The 17,564-nt window shown below is 54.9% G+C and overlaps 1 protein-coding gene across 8 annotated transcripts in view; it reads right to left on the bottom strand.

Annotated features, from left to right (window-relative positions):
* The window catches only part of SHANK2 (SH3 and multiple ankyrin repeat domains 2), a 661,289-nt gene that overhangs the window by 201,005 nt on the left and 442,720 nt on the right, over positions 1-17,564 (bottom strand). The window lies entirely within an intron of this gene.

Genomic DNA, 17,564 nt, shown 5'->3' on the forward strand with positions numbered 1-17,564 from the left:
CTCTGTGTGCCTCCCCACACATGGGGCAGATAGACGTGGACATTTTAAACTCTGAACACCAGTGTTATTGGGGTAGACCAGATGGCTTTACTCATAGCTCTCGGGATCCCAGCTGGGTTGGTGGCCCTGTCTGGTGACAGCTTTAGTTCTTCCTTGATCAGCTGGGACTGGGTTTCAGTCTCGGCCCCAAGTTCAGAAGTAACGGGGGCCGGCGTCAAGCTGCCGTGTAAATCGGTGAATCAATCCAGCTGTTACGTCCTAAATACCCAATGAGGGTCGAGGGATGAACTCCTGGGTGCTGGGCATTTAGGAAGGAACAAACCAGGCCCAGTCTGGCCCTTACAGAGTTGTCTGGTGTGGTCCGTTGAACCCACCCAAAAAGAATGGGTTTTAACATACCCAAAAAGATGTGTTCAATTCCTAACCCCCGGCGTCTGTGAAAAGTGACCACCTTTGGAAATTAGGTCTCTGCAGGTGTAGTTAGTTAAGGGTCTTGAGTTGAGATCTTCCTGGATTGAGGGAGGGTCCTAAACCAACAACTGTGTTCTTATGCGAGAAAAGCAGAGGAAGGTCGACACCCAGAGGCAGCACAGAGGAGGCCACGGGAAGGTGGAGGCGGAGGCTGGAGCGATGCGGAGGCTGGAGCGATGCGGAGGCTGGAGCGATGTGGCCTGGCCGAGGAGCACCGAGGACTGCAGGCCAACAGCAGAGGCAGAGGAGGAAGACCCTCCCCTGGAGCCCCCGGAGGGGGCGCAGCGCTGCTGTCATCTTGGTTTTGGACCTCTGGCCTCCAGGGCTGTGACAGAAGTGGCTTCTCTTGTTTCGAGTCGCCTTGTCTGTGGTGATCGTTACAGCAAAGGCTGGGCAAGTGAGGACGATAAACATCAATCCGCGGTCACAGACACGTGTGCCTTCAACAGTGCAGGCTGTGGTTCTGTGAGAACCATAGGGGCACCTGGAAGACTTCCTGGAGGAGGAAGACTGAAGTATACATAGGAGAATGGGTTGGGGGACTGGGGAGGGGACAGGAGAGAAAAGAACATTCCAGACAGAGTGGGGCTGGAAGGTAGGCAGCCGGCCCTCATGTCTGAAGGGCCGTGATGAGGCGGGAGGGCAGGAGCAGCTGACCTCATGGGGCTGCAGACATCGGCTGCCTACTCACCCAGGGCAGTCTGGGGACACAGCTTGGCAGTGACGCACGAGTGCAGGTGTCAGCAGGGCCGCGGTCACTCACGCTTTACCCAGTTTCACCCAAGAAGGCTGAAACCGCAGAAAAGCTGTTGCCCTATGGCTTCTCCTGGCATTTTTTTTTTTTTTTTCCGGTGAGGCCCAAATCCTCCTGGAATGACTCAGGGTCAACTCGCACCTACGCCAGGAACTTCCATCCAATGATCATGCTTCCATCTAAACAATTCACAAGCATGAGTCGGCTGCTGCTGGCTGAGGCGGCTCCCTGGCCATCAGCGTGAACGCTGCTGTGCTCCTGCCTAGAGGCCCTGGCTGTTCTCTTAAAGCGGCTGTGAGTGGTCCGCGGGGAACGGTGGACGACAGAGTTCCCACCCCTGCCTCTGCGCAGGGTGGGGCTTCCAAGGTCAGGGTGGGGCTGAAGCCACGGTGGTCCCTTTGGCAGGGGCTGGACGTTGGATGAGGTACCAGCGTCGGAACGTGTGCGTGTGTGAGGTCCAAGGTTCGAGGCCAGCAGAGGAGGGGGCTGCATATCCAAGCGCTGGGTGGGAGGGCCGAGCTGGAGCAGCCAACCCGCCCCGGGTGTGCGGAAGGGGCCTCCAGAGCCACCGGGCTGTTTCCACAACCAGGCCCTACAGGTCCAGACTCCAGCTGTCTCCAAGGGTTGCGGGGACCCCCAGATGTGTCTGCAACCCGAAAAATAAAATTCACCGGCTCCCAAATCCAAAGAGCCACCAACAGTGTGGTTAATGTCTGTTGAATTCCGTGTCTCTTAAATTTAATATGGGGTCAACGTCATGACCTGTTGAAGCTGGTATCCGCAAACGCATCACTTCATTGCGTGCAGAAGCACTCGTAAGGCAGGTGTTCCCACCTCGCAAGAATCCTTGGGTGTGTCGACGATGGCCGGGGAATCACAGCAGCTGCTGGGGAACGATCACGGTGTATCACTCACGGCCAAGCAAGTTCAAAGGCAGCATGATCGAAATCCTTTCCGAATGTTTTTCACGGCGGAAAGGTACAGTGAACGCGGGCTGTGGATGTGATGTCTGATCAGACCAGGCAGGGGCCACTGGAATGCAGGGGGTTGGAGCAAGGTCCATGGAGGTGGGTGGTGGGACCTGGAAGAGTCAGGAAGGACTCCCCGCAGAAAGACTGGGTGGTGCATTGTTTATTGTCCCTGAAAGTCCTTCCCAGAGCAGTAGGAGCCAGGAGATCTGCCTTCTCCAAGGCAGGGAAGGGCCTGAGAGCGGCTTGGCCAAATCACTCCTGGTGTAATCGCATTTCCGTGGCAGGGCCTGGTGAAGGCAGGAACTGGAGCACTATATTAGAAAGAGGATCCTCCAGGGAACGGTGATGGCAGTGGATGTCCTAGAAATTTCCGGGCTTTGCCAATCAGGAAGGATGAGGCTAAGCAGAGAGCTGTCAGCAGTTCCGTGGGGGGTGTTGAGGTGGGGACCCAACAGGTGTCCCAGCTCAGCGGAGATGCCAGCTCGGGCTCTTTGGCCACCGGGTGTGGGCAGCCAGCCCAGCTCACCGTGGCAGAGCTGGCTGCAGGGCAGCACAGAGGGCAACACAGAGGGCTGTTCTACGGGCGGGCAGGCTGCGGGAGAACAGGAGGGTTTCCCCGTCATCTGTCACTCCCAAGTGGGAGGGGGAGCCTGTCAGCCCATGACCACACACACAGCTGCTGCCAGCATCCTGCTTCCTGGTCGGAGAGTTGCAGTGTGTGATGCTGCTCTCTTGCCCTTCCTGCAGAATTCACAGGGGAAATGATGCCCAACGCCCAGTGCCATCCTGGCGCCTGAGTGACAGCCCCGGCCAGCCTGCTCTTGGGAGGCCACTGCCGTCTCCAGGGCAGGAGGTGATGACTTTGGACAATTCACGCACGGAGGGCACTCCTCCTGGCTCCCGGGAGCCACTGTCGCCCACGGGTAGGGGGCTATGTCGCTTCACGTGGCTTCGGGAGGGCAGTGGTTCTGTCCCCATGCAGCCCGCACACGCGCGCCCACAGATGTGCGCTGGCGGAAGCCATATCTCAAATCGGCAATTACGAAAACGCCCTGCCCGGCGCTTATTACGACCATTTTCCTCCTCATTGCTAACATGATAAGCAAGGCAAGTTTTTTCCTAATAGAAACAATAACGTACAAAGAACTTGATTCAAATTAAATTGTCTCATTACTTTGTAATAAATCACCCACAAGCGTTTCCTAAGCACCACCAGGCATGTTACCTGCCAGGAATGGCTGGTGGAGGAGACAGATACGGCTTAACTGCGCTCATGATCATGATGGGATGTGATCGGCACTCCCTGCTAAGACGAACGGAAACGTAGTCTGGGAGGGAGAATGCCTGCCTTGGAAGTTGAGCACCCCAGTGGAACCCCAGCTTCCCCAAAACAGCACTACACCCCTGGCCAAGTTCCTCAACCTCTTTGAGCTCCAATATCCTCACCTGCTGACTACGGACGTCAACCGCAGCCTTAAGACACCACAGTGGGGCGGGAAGTTCCTTGTTTAAAAGGCCTCTGGCATAGGATTCAGCACGCGGCAGGGGCTGGAAGACTATTAGCACATGAGAACGCACCTTAGCGTTGCAGAACTTGCTTCATTCTGGAGACCTTATGCATAAACAGGTATTTTCACCTGTCCCCAGGTAAAACACTCTTCTACTGAGATCAGCAGAGGCCTGCCCTCGGGTATCCCTGCTTATGGACAGCCAAGACACACCTGTCTGTTAGCAAACAAGGAGAAAGTCCCACAGTGTGTGTCTCACAGGTAGGCGGGTCCCTGCACACAGAGCTATGGGCAGACGGGATGAGGGCAGGGGGCCCCCGAGTGAGGGATGCCAGGATGCCTCCCTTTGCTTCCAAAGCTGGCAGGGACTCTGCGGTGTCAGACAGAACACCCAAGTGCTGGCCTGAACCTGAGGAGCTGTCCAGAAGTGAGCTCTTTCCTTCCCCCACAGCCAACCTGTCTGAAAGTACCATGAGTTCCTCTATTCTGAGCCCACTGAGGAGTCTCCTCTGAATTCACTCTTTATGCAAAAACCTTAAATCGCACGGTATCTCCCCCACTTAAAATACCCCAACAGATCCCCATCATTTTTTTTTCCCAGACGGAGTCTTGTTCTGTCACCCAGGCAGGAGTGTAGTGACACGATCTCGGCTCTCTGCAACCTCCGTCTCCCAGGTTCAAGCGATTCTCCTGCCTCAGCCTCCTGAGTAGCTGGGATTGCAGGTGCCCGCCACCACACCTGGCTAATTTTTGTAGAGACAGGGTCTTACTATGTTGGCCAAGATGGTCTCAAACTCCTGACCTCAGGTGATCCCCCCCGCCTCAGCCTCCCAAAGTGCTGGGATTACAGGCATGAGCCACTGCACCCAGCCTCCCCATCATAATCGAAGATAAAATCCAAATTCTCCACCATGGCTAAGACCTTTTGTGATCTGATTCATGCCCCTTCTCCTCCTGACTCCTCCCATTCCAGCCATGCTGCCATCCTCTTCTCCTCCAGCAGGTCACACTCATCTCCAGCACAGTGCCTTTGCGCTGCCTGTGCAATTCCCAGGATGCTGCTCCAGGTCTCCCTGAGCCGGGCTGCTGTCCCTGCAGGTCCCCCGGGTCGCCTCCAGAGAGAGGCCTTGCCGCCTGGTGGGGGCTGTCCTTCTGCGTCCCCAGCTCTCCAGTCTTTCTCTCTGCTTTGCTTTCTTCTGGCCAGTTACTATGTTTGAAATTGTGATTTGCTTGTTCACTCATTTGCTGTCTGACTCCCCCAGTAGCACGTGAGTGCCCCCGAAGGCAGGACGGTTCTGCCCACCACCTCTGCAGCCTTGGACAGCGCTGGCCACTGGTGTTACTTTTGGAAGGAAGGAAAAGCGCTGTTCTAGGTGGACAAGGCCCGCTTTCTAGTCCTGGCTCTGGCAAGAACTGGCAGCGGGACCCTGGACAGGACCCTCAACCACCCTGAGCCTGGGTTTTCCTGTCTGCAAAATGAAAGACCAGAATATCTGGGCAGAAGCTTCATCCGTGCTCCTGACACCGTGAAGGAAGCCTGAGCTGGAACCTCCTGTGTGGTCTTTGATGCAGGCTGGGTGTCCCCCCGTCCTGAAGTTCCCTGACAAAGCGGTTTTCTGGGATATGGGGCTGTCAGTTTTAAAACCAAGATGGCCCTGGACAAACGGGGTGAGTTGGTCGCCCTCCCGGACCACCCCCTGTGCCTGGAGGACAGCACCCGTGGCTCTATTCAAAACCATTCTCCCGCATCCCTCCAATTCGGCAGCCCTCGAGACCCTGCAGGCTGGTGGGAGCACCGCCGCGGAAGGTCCAGGCAGCCTGCAGTGACAGCTTTGCCCAGGGCACATGTCTCCACCAGCAGCAGGGCCAACTCACACTCAAGCCTCAGCCTTTGACTCTGAACTGAATGTTCTTTAAAAAAAAAATCAGGGGAACAGTACAACTGCCTGGCATTTTGCTGTGAGTGCAGGAAGGGACTGTTTATGGCTTTTCCTCATTTGTTAATTAAAATGACAGGCCAAGCCTGCCCCATCTGTCTGTCTCAAAGCTCGCCCACAAAGACCGTGCCAGCGGGCCATGGGACAGGCCACTGGGGTCTCCCTGTGAGGCAAGTTCCCAAGTCCCTGTGGTGGGGATGGGGAGTAGATGGCCCCACAGCTACAAAACCAGAAGCGTCCTCCTCTCCTGGGAACCAGACTCAATGTGACACTCACCTGATGTCCTGGGCTTTGCAGGGAAGGCTGATTCCAGGGCTGGGGGCCCACCTGCAGCCCGTGGTCCCCCCACCAGGCTCACCTGCCCAACCTGGATGGCACAGAGCTGTTGGGCAGGAGGCCATGAGAAACCCAGGCCAGACCCGTGCCGGAGGAGAAGGCCACTGCTGCCGTCCACCCCTGGCCACCAATCTCCCTCTACTCATTGGGGCCACTGAAAAGTTTGCTTCTCTTCCAAGTGCTGACACTTCATTAAGAGGCTGGTGTCACCAGAGGACAGTTGTAAAAATAGTTAAAAGTATGAGGCTCATATAATTTGGCTATTTGTCCCATCCAAATCCCACGGTGAAATCTGATCCCAATGTTGTTGGCCGGGCCTGGTGGGAGCTGTTTGAGTCATGGGGGCAGATTCCTCATGAATGGCTTGGTTCCATTCTCCCAGGGCTGAGTTCTTACTCTTAGTTCCCACAAGATCTGGTTGTTAAAAAGAAGTCTGATACTTTCCTCTTCTCTCTCTTTCCTCCTCTCTTGCCATGTGATGCCAGCTCTTGTTGGCCTTCCGCCATGAGTGGAAGCTTCCTCAGGCCCTCACCAAAAGCAGATGCTGGCACCGTGCTTCCTGGGCACCTGCAGAACTGCGAGCCAAAGAAACCTCTTTTCTTTATCAATTACCCAGGCTTAGGCATCCATTACTGCAATGCAGCCGGACTGAGATAGAGGGCTGACACATTGTAATGGAAAGCACTTTAATGATGTCTTTTTTTTTTTTTTTTTTTTGAGACAGAGTTTTGCTCTTGTTACCCAAGCTAGAATGACCAGCTTGGCATGATCTCGGCTCACTGCAGCCTCCAACTCCCAGGTTCAAGTGATTCTCCCACCTCAGCCTCCCGAGTAGCTGGAATTATGGGAGCCCGCCACCAGGCCTGGCTAATTTTTGTATTTTTAGTAGAGATGGGTTTTTTCCATGTTGGCCAGGCTGGTCTCGAACTCGGGACCTTGGGTAATCTGCCTGCCTTGGCCTCCCAAAGTGTTGGGATTACAGGCATAAGTCACAATGTCCAGCCAATGATGTCCTTTGGAAGGGGCTCTGCAAATGTTCTAGACCAGGCAATGGCCCAGAGAGTGAACATTCCAGGTTCTGAGGGCGGATGGGTGGTCCCTGTCCAACTACTCACTCTGCTAGTTGTGGCTCAGAGGCAGCCATGACAATATGTAAATGATGGGTGGGGCTGTTTTCCAATAAAACTTTATTTACAAAAACAGGCAAGGGGCCAGATTTGGCCTGTGGGCTGCAGTTTCTAAAGATAGGCTCTACATATTCTAACGACATTTAAATCCACACAAATAATACATGTACGTGGCATATAACTACGTATAATAAAAGCTAAGAAAAGTCTCAATCTTGCTGCAGAAGCCTTGCTGACATTACCGTGTACAGGTGTGCCTGGCTTGATCTAACACCTGAGCTCTGGAAAAGAGGCGAGGAGAACGCATTTTAGAAATGAGATCATCTGTGAGACGCCCGAGAGAGGTTCAGAAGGATCACATGGGGAGTCCTTTCTGGGAAACAAAGAAACACCTCTTTACTTTGTCTAGGTTTTTATGCTCTGGTTGGCTCCAGGTGGGGACAGACCTGAATTCTGGCTTAATGAGTAATAATTCATAATTAGAGTAATTAGTGTAATTATTACGCTACGGCCTTTGAGCACCTTCCATGCGCCAGGCGTTGTTCTAAGTGTTCTGTGGGTTTAACTAATTAAATCTGCATAATGACCATATGAGGCAGGAACTGTTATGACTCTCACTTTATGGATGAGCACATAAAGCACAGAGAGGTTGAGTGATTTTCACAAGGACACACAGCTGGAGGCAAAGCCAGGCTGTCTGAACCACTGTGGGTTATTGAACGATAGTGATACTGAAACACTGTTGATTCCTGGCCAGGTGGGGGCCAGTTCCCTGACAGCTCACAGCCCTCCCAACCCGGACAGTGACAGAGAGAAAGGAAAGGACCCCCCGGGGGAGGCACTGGTTCTAGCAGCATGTTCTGGAGAAGGACTTGGTGATTTACTGTCCTGCCAGTATCTGAGCTGCCGGGAGGGCACCCTGGGATGCTCTGAGAAGATTTTGCCAATAGATCCTGCTCTGTATCAAAAAATTTGAAATTGGAAATGGTGGACCAAATGCTGGGCTGAGTAAGGCCAGGGAGGAAGGACACAGTGGGATGAGCAAGGCCAAAGGCAAAGCAAGGCCCCACGACTAAAAATGGGTGCAGGAACATCTGGATAAACGTTTACAGTTCACACCCCATGCTGGTTATGCCTGTGTTTTATGATTCCCGTCTCAATGAACTGGCCATGTGTCAGAAGAGAAGGTGTCTCCTGGGCACAGCAGGGCTGTGTGCTGGTCTCTGGTTCACACTTTTATTCCTACCTACAACACTCTATACCTGCTATCTCTATCGGCTGAACTCCTATTCATACTTTAAAGCCCACTGCAACAGCCACCACTTCCGAGAGGCCCTTAATACTGTCCCTCACGTGAATCTGTGCGCTTAGACGGAGGGGACCGAGTCTTCTTTTTCTCCCACACCCAGCTCCTGGCGCAGACTCTGGCACTCTTCCCAGCTTGCTGCCCGCTGCAGTGGCTGGAAAAGCCAGACACTTGGTATTGCAGTCTCCCCTGCGGTCATGGATGGTCATGACCCTATGGAATAGTTTTGGCCAAGGAGACCCGAGGCCAGGTCCACTGGGACCTCTGGGAAAGGCCGGACTATTTGGAAAGGGAGTAGGGGTTGGGGAAGTGCTCCCTGGCACCCCCTCCTTTTCGTTCCTGAGTAGGACGTGCTAGGGGGACATCATACTTGGAGCTACGGCCACCGTCTTGCCACCATGAAGGAGAGGCCAAGAGGCCTTCAGAGATGTCACTGCCCATGCAACGGATGATAGCCGTGCCCTCCTCTGGACTCGCCATTGTGGTCTCAGCCACTGTGAGTGAGGTTTTTTATTACTTGCAGCCAAATGCTTTCTAATGAACATAAGGTGAATATTTGGAACTTGGAGTGAGGGGGCAGGGTGGTTGTAAATGACAAGATATGGGCAAAACACTAGGATGGCTTTCTGACAAATTAAGAGGTCTCCGAGTTATATTCTGGGTTGGGAAACACTGACCCAGCCTTCATTCCTTCAAGGACTGTAGTCATTGGCAAGGAGGATTCATGAGCCCCGGTGACACAGATGGGGGCCCTGCTCTGTATTCAATTGTCCAAAGAAGATCTAGTCACAACCCCTCATCTCAAACAAACTCTTGGTTCAGAAAGCAGAGAACTAAGGAAAAGTGGTTTCCTTGGATTCAACTGCTCTGAATTTCCCATTCACCACAATACTGACTTCCTGGGCATGCTGGCTAATCCCAAGTATACAGGCAATTACTTGTATGTCATAGCACTGGGGACAACACACACCAAGGCTGGGAAATCTCTAAAAAGCCAAGTGAAATAAAGAGATATAGATTTTAGGTGCAGAGGGGAATGTAGCAACGGAGTGGATCAGAAGACACAGCCGAGGCCCACGGTCCGGTCTGGACCTGATGAGCGGATGCCTGAGGCCGTACACTGCCTCTGCTAACGGATCCCTCTGCTAGACCCGAGGACCAGCCTGTCCACAGACGGGGCTTCCAGACACCCCAGACGAGCCACACAATTGCAAAGTCTTTGTCATTCAATGCATCCAGCTGAGCGGCCAACATCCTCCTCTTGGATTCAGCACGTGGTGTGCCGAGTCTTCTCTATCCTTTAAGCGTTCCTAGAACCCAGGCCACCACCCACAATTCTGAAAGTTGGCCTTGCTCACATGAAGCCCTGCCTTCCCTCTCACCTTCCATGACACCGCTGATGCCCTGTCTTTGTGACTGGACCCTTGGCCACGGCATGGGGGCTGAAGCGTCTCCCAACAAGGTAAAGGTAAGGCTGGTTGCCCCTGGACAACCTTGCTCATTGTACCCACCCAAGGAAGTCCACCATTTATGTGACCACGTCTACTGCCGAGATGACCTCCAAGAAACGTGCAGGCAGGGAACCCTCAGAACACCAGGTCCAACACAGCATGACCCACCAGAAACCCCATTCAGGGCTCTGGAAGCCAGGCTTCCCCTGAGCCTGAGACGCCCACTCCCCCTCACGCTGCTTTGCACTCGACCACCAAAGCCAGGGTCCTTGCATACTCATTTCCCAGATGTGTGCAAACTTTTCACTGAGGAAGACACGTCTTAAGAACGAGCTGCTTGTCCCAGTTGTGGGACAAAAAGACTCACTCCTTCTTTTTGCAGAAGGTTCCAGTCCTCTGCTCCCTTCCACCATCTCCACAGGAGTCCTCACTGCCATTTCCCACTGTGTCCAGTTAATTTAGTACGTTGGGGGGCCCTCCAAAGCCCGAGTAGCTGGGACTACAGGTGTGAGCCACCACACCCAGCTAATTTTTGTATTTTTAGTAGAGATGGGGTTTCACCATGTTGGCCAGGTTGGTCTCGAATTCCTGACCTCGTGATCTGCCTGCTTTGGTCTCCCTGAAGTGCTGGGATTACAGGTGTGAGCCACCGCGCCTGGCCCAGAACAGGTATTTTTCTACTGAAGTGCTGGGATTACAGGCATGAGTCACCACACCCAGCCCAGAACAGGTATTTTTCTAACTGCAAACTGTTTTGTCCATGCCCCTATCCCCAAGTCCAGGTGGCACAGGTATTCATTTGCCTTGATGTATGTCCTCCATATACCCCCTGGTTACCTCCAAGCTCCAACACACTCACTCTCCTTAACCAGAGGCTCTCAGAATGCTCGCTAGGACAACCTTCCTCCCTTGCCCTCACATGACGGCGAAGAAGAAGATGCCAGGCCCGTAACGGGTGACAGCACGGGTTCATCCGTGCAAATGCAGGTAGTAAAACACGCCTGACGGCAACGCTGGGCCCTGGCAGGCCGGTGCTCAAAACACACCAAGCCCCGTGGGGAGCCCCTGCGCTCATTCTCTCTCTCACACAACACACTGTGGAGGGAGGCACCGTTTTCTTTCCCATTTTACAAACAAGGATGCTGTGGCTCAGAGAGGTTCAGTGAGGAGCTCAAGGTCACACAGCTGGCAAGTGGCGGACCTGGGCATCCAAACCCGAGGCCAACTGCAGAGCCTGTTCCCACCACCAGCAGTCAGCCAGCCCCCTTTGGAGGAGCAGGGCAGGCCTATCTCCGGCCCATTAGGGAGGTGGGAGATCTCCCTGCACCCTCGGCCCCCTCTTTTGGGGTGTGCACCTGCCTGGGGCAGTCCTTCTGTGCCTGGCAGCAGTGGAGGCTTCCAGCTACCAGCTGTCTCCCCATGACCAGTACAAAGGGCTGTGTCCCATCCCCCTGTGGTGGGGAGAAGTGGGTCAGGGCTGGGCCCTGGTCCTGCCGAGGAACAGAAGGGCACCTCCACTGAACGGGAGGCTTGGGAGGCCTGGTGCCATCTGTCACGCTGACTATACTCCCCAGGGCCTGGAACAGTGTCTGGCACATGTGGGGGTGTCATGAGGATGTCTGTGGCCTGAGCGACAAAGGCCACCGCTGCCTGCTGCCACACTCCAGCCAGACCCTCTGGCCCACGGAGTGACAACTAGACCAGGTGCCCCTCCCTCGGGACCCTGGACATCCACCTGCCAACAGTTGTATGATCTGTTCCCAAATCCACAGAGCCCAGGGTGACTGTGGCCTTTGGGGTTGCACAGCCCCTTCCGAGACCCCTGTGATCACTGTGATTGGAAATGACTTTGGGTCCCACGGAGGCCTATGGGTGGGACGGGGGTTGGGGCGGGGAGGGGGGAGGGAGGCAGGATGCAGTCCGCAGAATCTGGGAGAGAGGCGGAGTTTCGTGTCCTTTTCTGCTGCGTATCCTGGCCCTGGAAAAGACAGCAGAACTCCTGCAGCCTCGGTTTTTCCATCTGTAAAGTGGGACCATCGCACCCCGTCCCAGGGAGTTACACACTCACAGCTAAAGTCAGCCAAAACGCCTTCCGTCAGAGTGGGTTCTCAACCTCTTCAGTGTACACACTGAACGTTCACAAGCACTCTGAGTGTCCTGTGATGGCGATAACAGCATAACATAAACTTGGCAGCTAGACACATTTAGCCTCTTACAGTTCTGGGGGCCAGAGGTCTCACTGGGCTAAGACTGAGGTGTCGCAGCATGGGCTCCTCCCCGAGGCTCCAGAGGAGGGGCTGCTTCCTGTGTTTCCTGGTTTCTAGCAGCCACCACGTTCCCAGACCCATGACCATTCCTCAGATCACTCCAGCCTCCGCTCCCATCATCCCAGCTCCCCACTCTCTGCCTCTGACCCCCTGCCCTCTGATGAGGACCCCTGTGATGGCACAGGACCCACCTGCATTCCCAGGACCATCTCCTAATCCACCGCCAGCTGATTAGCTGACAAATGCCCCTCTGAAGCTTCATTCCCCTTGGCCGGGTGAAGTCCCACACTCACAGGCCCCAGGGGTCAGGACATGGACATCTCTGGGCTCCACGGTTCAGCTGGCCATGCCACCCCAGTCTCTCTCTCTTCCCCTGGTGAGGCTCGAGGTGGATGAGGCTTTAATATGGAGTGGGGGTGTTTTCAACCATCTTTCACAGATTGCGGGGTGACTCATCCAACCCCAGGCACCGTCCTCCTTGTGGGGACTCTCAACAGGATGCAGGCGCACCTTGGATTAGGTACCAGCAAGCAAACAGGCAGGTCCTGCGGCCGAGATACTCCCACACTCTTCCCAGAAAATCACACTCTCCCTGGGCGTGGACCATCCCATCGATGCTCAGACCACAGGCCAGTACCTGCTTAAAAGGCAACCGGCTCTGGGGTGCTGGTGGCCCAGCTGACAGGTACCCTGACTTGCAGGAGGCCTCAGACGACACTGGCTGCTCAGGGACACCTCGGCATCGGTGCCTGGTGCCAACGGCGCCTGCTGGGAGGGTCCTGCCTCTTGAAGCGCGCAGCGGCACCGGCTCTGCCAAGTCCCCCGTTCTCTCTCTGCTGCTCAGCGTGGGGTCCCTTTTCTCTTGGCAAAGTCTGATGGCGGAACCCCCTCCCCCCCCGAATAAACAGCTGCTGCACAGAGATGTTTCTCTGTGGTTTAGGATTCGCGTCGGAGGAGAATTCAGAAGTCCAAGCCCATCATCCGATACTGCCAAACTTCCACCAGCCTCAGCAGGGACCTTATCTGGCAAGGTTAAAGAGCCTATCAGATTCCCAGCCCAGAAGCTAATTAGATAAAGAGGAAACCTGGGCCCCCTGGGGTATCTCCTTATCTGGCAAGGTTAAAGAGCCTATCAGATTCCCAACCCAGAAACTAATTAGATAAAGAGGAAACCTGGGCCCTCTGGGGTATCTCCTCAAAGGCCAAAAGGTGCACATCCACCACGTCCACCCCACCACGCCCGGAAATGGAACCCACCGGCGGTGCTGCCTCAGCCACCCTGGACTGTAACCATCCAGGCTCTCAGCCGGATCCCTGCCGAACCTCCGCGGGGGAGAGGCCAGCTCATTCGCATGAAGGGAGGCTGAACGGACGCTGGGGCACACGGAGCTCCACCAGATCACTCACAGCAACCTTCCCTGCCCATGCCTTTTGGTTTGGGAGGTGACCCAAGCCCCGTACCTAATGGGGTGACTTGGGTGGGAACAGGAGGCGGGGTATCCAGGTTCCACAGAGAAAACCCTTTTGGGATCAACCAGAGCTCTTGGTTTTAGCAACAGAAACCACCTCCAGAAATCCTGAACACAGTGGGGTTCTGCACGGGCTTCAGGTCAAAGATGCGGAGGGGCGGACATCACCGGGCTTTACAACAGCAGGGTCCGGGCATGCTCGGGGTGAAATCTAACGGAAACACATCTGGGGTGTGGCCTTCACCCAGGCGAGGGGCTGCAGCTTTTCCCTTTCAGAGAAACAGGAGTCCGACAACCTGGGAAACAGTGTAAGGCAGCTCAAACGTGCTGGAGGGTGCGTGGCAAGACGGCCTTTGATCCACAGGCCAGGTTCCAGGACTGATCCCACAGAAACGCACCCTCAAGGGCACCACAAGGCAGGACCAGGGCTGCTGCTTACTGCTATTGTCTGAACTGGGAACATTTTGAGCCATCTCCAGGGGACATGCTGGGTCCACCCCACCCCCAGACGGTTACTAGGAAGGACACCGTCTGCACAAATCCAGGGGCTTGGAAGTCCGACACCAACAGAGTGCAGAAACAAACAGCAGGATGGCGTGTGGCGGAGCCCGCTGTGCCCCACAGATACACGACAGGAGGATGCAGTGACGTTGCAAAAGGCCGGCGGGCGGATCGCCGAAGGTCAGGAGTTTGAGACCTGCCTGGCCAACATGGTGAAACGCTGTCTCAAACTAACAAAAACAAACAAATAAATAAGGCTGGCGGGCACAGCCAGCCATGCAGAGTGGCCCCTTCTGGGAAGTGGGACCAGGAGGACGACATTTACTTTCTATATATTTCTGCATTCCTCGAATATCTTGAGATGGAAAAGTGGGCATTGCTGTTTTGTAAAACAGACAATGAAGATGGGAGGGAGAGAGGGAGGAAACGGGGGAGGCAGGTAGGGAGAAGTTTCCGGTTTGCCCAAGGCCACACAGAAGGAGGCCTGGTGCCCCTGTCCTCGTGGTTTGGGGAGCATCCTGGTTCCTTTGTTGAACTCACTCTCTCAGGACCCGAGAGCAGCCGCGGACGGAAGAAAATGAAAAGACAAAACGCAAGTCCTAAGCACAGGAGGATGACAGGAGGATGGGGAAGGACGCTGCTCTTCACGGCACCACCGAGGCACGGCTCAGGTCCGAGGCATGCGTCAGGGGTTCCCCTGAAGGTGAGGAAACCGAGGCCAGGGGTTAGGTGACAAGTCTCAGGCAGACCGGCTGGAGTCGGCAAAGCTGGGAAGCAGCTGAGGGGGTGTGACCGCTGAGCTGCATCCCCTGGAAGGCGCCGTCTCCCTGATGGCCACAGTTCCCTGCTGGTCTCCCCACCAGGCTCACTGCTGGCTCAGGATTTGACAATTACCGCTCCCTCCTTTTTTATTGAAATTATTTTATTTTATTTTTAGAGGTGGGATCTTGCTTTGTTGCCCTGGCTGGTCTCAAACTCCTGTGCTCAAGCAATCCTCCCACCTTGGCCTCCTGAAGTGCTGGGATTCCACCGTGCCTGGCCACCTCCTCCTTTCTTTTCCTTAGTTCTAACCTTCTTCCTGTCTCCCGCCAGCTCCCACCTCAGCGAGCTCCACTCTGGCGTTTCTGTGTAACTCAGCAAACTGCCCTCTTCCCCACCCAATCCGTGCTGCCTTTAACACTTTCCTTCCACCCCTGGAACTTGCTGCCTTCTACTCATGGTGCATCTCTGTGTGTTAGCTCACTGATATGCTGATACATGCTCTCGGAGTTTCCTGTGGACACCGCAACAAATTGCCACAAACCGGGTGGTTTAAACAGTGGAAACGGGTTCTCTCACAGTGCTGGAGGCCAGAAATGCAGTATCAGCATGACCCGCTGTGATGAAATCAGGGCATTGGCAGGGCCACGCTCCCTCAGGAGGCCCCAGGGGAGGACCCCTCCTTGCTTCTTGCAGCTTCTGGTGGCTGCGAGCATTCCTTGTCTTGGGGTCCCTCTCTCTAATCGCTGCCTCTGTGGTCATGTGGCTTTCTCCTCTTCTATCTTCATGATCTCTTTTTTTTCCTTTCCAGACAGAGTCTTGCTCTGTTGCCCAGGCTGGAGTGCAGTGGTATGATCTTGGCTCACTGCAACCTCCGCCTCTCAGGTTCAAGCAATTCTCATGCCTCCACCTCCTGAATAACTGGGATTACAGGTATGCACCACCACGCCTGGCTAATGTTTGTATTTTTAGTAGAGACAGGGTTTCACCATGTTGGCCAGGCTGGTCTCAAACTTCTGGCCTCAAGTGATCCACCTGCCTCCACCTCCCAAAGTGCTAGGATGACAGGCGTGAGCCACTGCGCCCAGCCCTGGATGCATACTTTTGAATAAATGAATGAAAAGAGAGAGACCTGGGTCCCTGTCCCTGCTACTCACTCTTCATATCCATGGTCCCTCTCCCAGGGTCCTCACTGTCCCCATCCTCCTACCCAATCATCACCCTTGAAACGTGAAAAGTGGCTCCCAGAGCCTGAAACCATGAACGTTTAGAGGCACACTCCTGGCTGGGTACGGCTCATGCATCCCAGCAGTATGGGAGGCAGAGGTGGGAGGATTGCTTGAGGCCAGGAGTTCAAGACCAGCTTAGACAACATAGAGAGACCCCATCTCTACACACACACACAAAATTAGCCAGGCGTGGTGGTGCACACCTGTACTGTGGCCCCAGATACTTGGTAGGCTGAGGTGGGAGGATCACTTGAGCCCAGGAATTCAAGGCTACAATGACCTGTGATTGCACCACTGCACTCCAGCCTGGGCAACAAAGTGAAACCCTGTCTCTTAACCCCTACGCCCACCACAAAGGCATACTCTGCGGTTTCCTAGGAGAATCCAGTTTGATATCTCACACTCCCCTCACCCAGGAAGCACAGGCTGTGGAAAGAGTGTCTCAGCCCCTGTCCGTCACTCAGCAGGACTCAGTGAGTGCCTGAGTCACACCCAGCAAGAGGGACAGTGCCCCTGGCTCTGCCCATCCAGTGCCCCGGCCCTGCCCATCCAGTAAGTGTTGCTGGTCCCAGCCCTGCCCTGTCTGCAGCCCTTCTGATAGGTCACATGCCTCTCTCTGCCTCAGTGTACCCCTCAGGAAGAAGAAGGGACTCCAGAGATCCCTCTTGGCTCAAATGCAAAGGTGAGGATAATTTGGGGAAAGAGGCAGGGCAATTACTTTGTGCATTTTGGCAGTGGGAGCGCTGTGCCACAGAAGGGTGAGGCAAAGGACCTTGGTCAATGCCTGACTTCGACACCACCTTAGTCCCTGCCTCGGGTCCCCGAACTCAGTCCAAGTCATTCCCCCAGGTGGTGTGGCCAGAGGACTCCAGTTCCTTAATCCCTGCCCTCCCATCTGACAGTCCCAGAGGCTTGGCGAAGAAACCCCCAAAAACAAAAAACTGGCAAATGAAACTCAGGAAAGAAAAAAGCTCCCAACCTCCAGTCCGGGCCCCTCTCCTCCAGTCTGCTTTTGAACTCACTTTTTCCACCCTCCTGTCCTCCTGCCGCCCAGAAAACAGCTGCTCTCTTCCTGGTTCCTCCCCTTCGCTCCTCTCAGAGGCCTCAGAGCTCCACGAGGCCAACTCCAGGCCAGGGGACCCGAGACACATGGTGCCAGCTGCTATACCAGGCATTAGGGCACTGAGCCAGCCTCCACCTTGGCCTTCGGGTCAGTGGAGTCAGGTTTTAATCAGCACATGCCCTTTAATCAGGGCTAAGCCCTGCTTGTTGGTTGGCAGGGCCTGGGAGTGCAGCCTCTAGACCTGATCCATCGGACCAAGCTCCCTGACAGGGAAAGAGAAGGAAGCAGGTTCTAAGCTGGACCCTCCCGAAGACTTGGACAGGCTGCATCTCTTCGTAATCCTAAGCGTGGGGACAGGTGCCTGGTGCTTCATTCTGTCCTGGAGGGAACGGGGCAGCAGAGCCCTAGGGAGGAC

This window comes from Papio anubis, chromosome 12 (assembly GCF_008728515.1).
Source record: "Papio anubis isolate 15944 chromosome 12, Panubis1.0, whole genome shotgun sequence".
Lineage (NCBI taxonomy): Eukaryota > Metazoa > Chordata > Mammalia > Primates > Cercopithecidae > Papio > Papio anubis.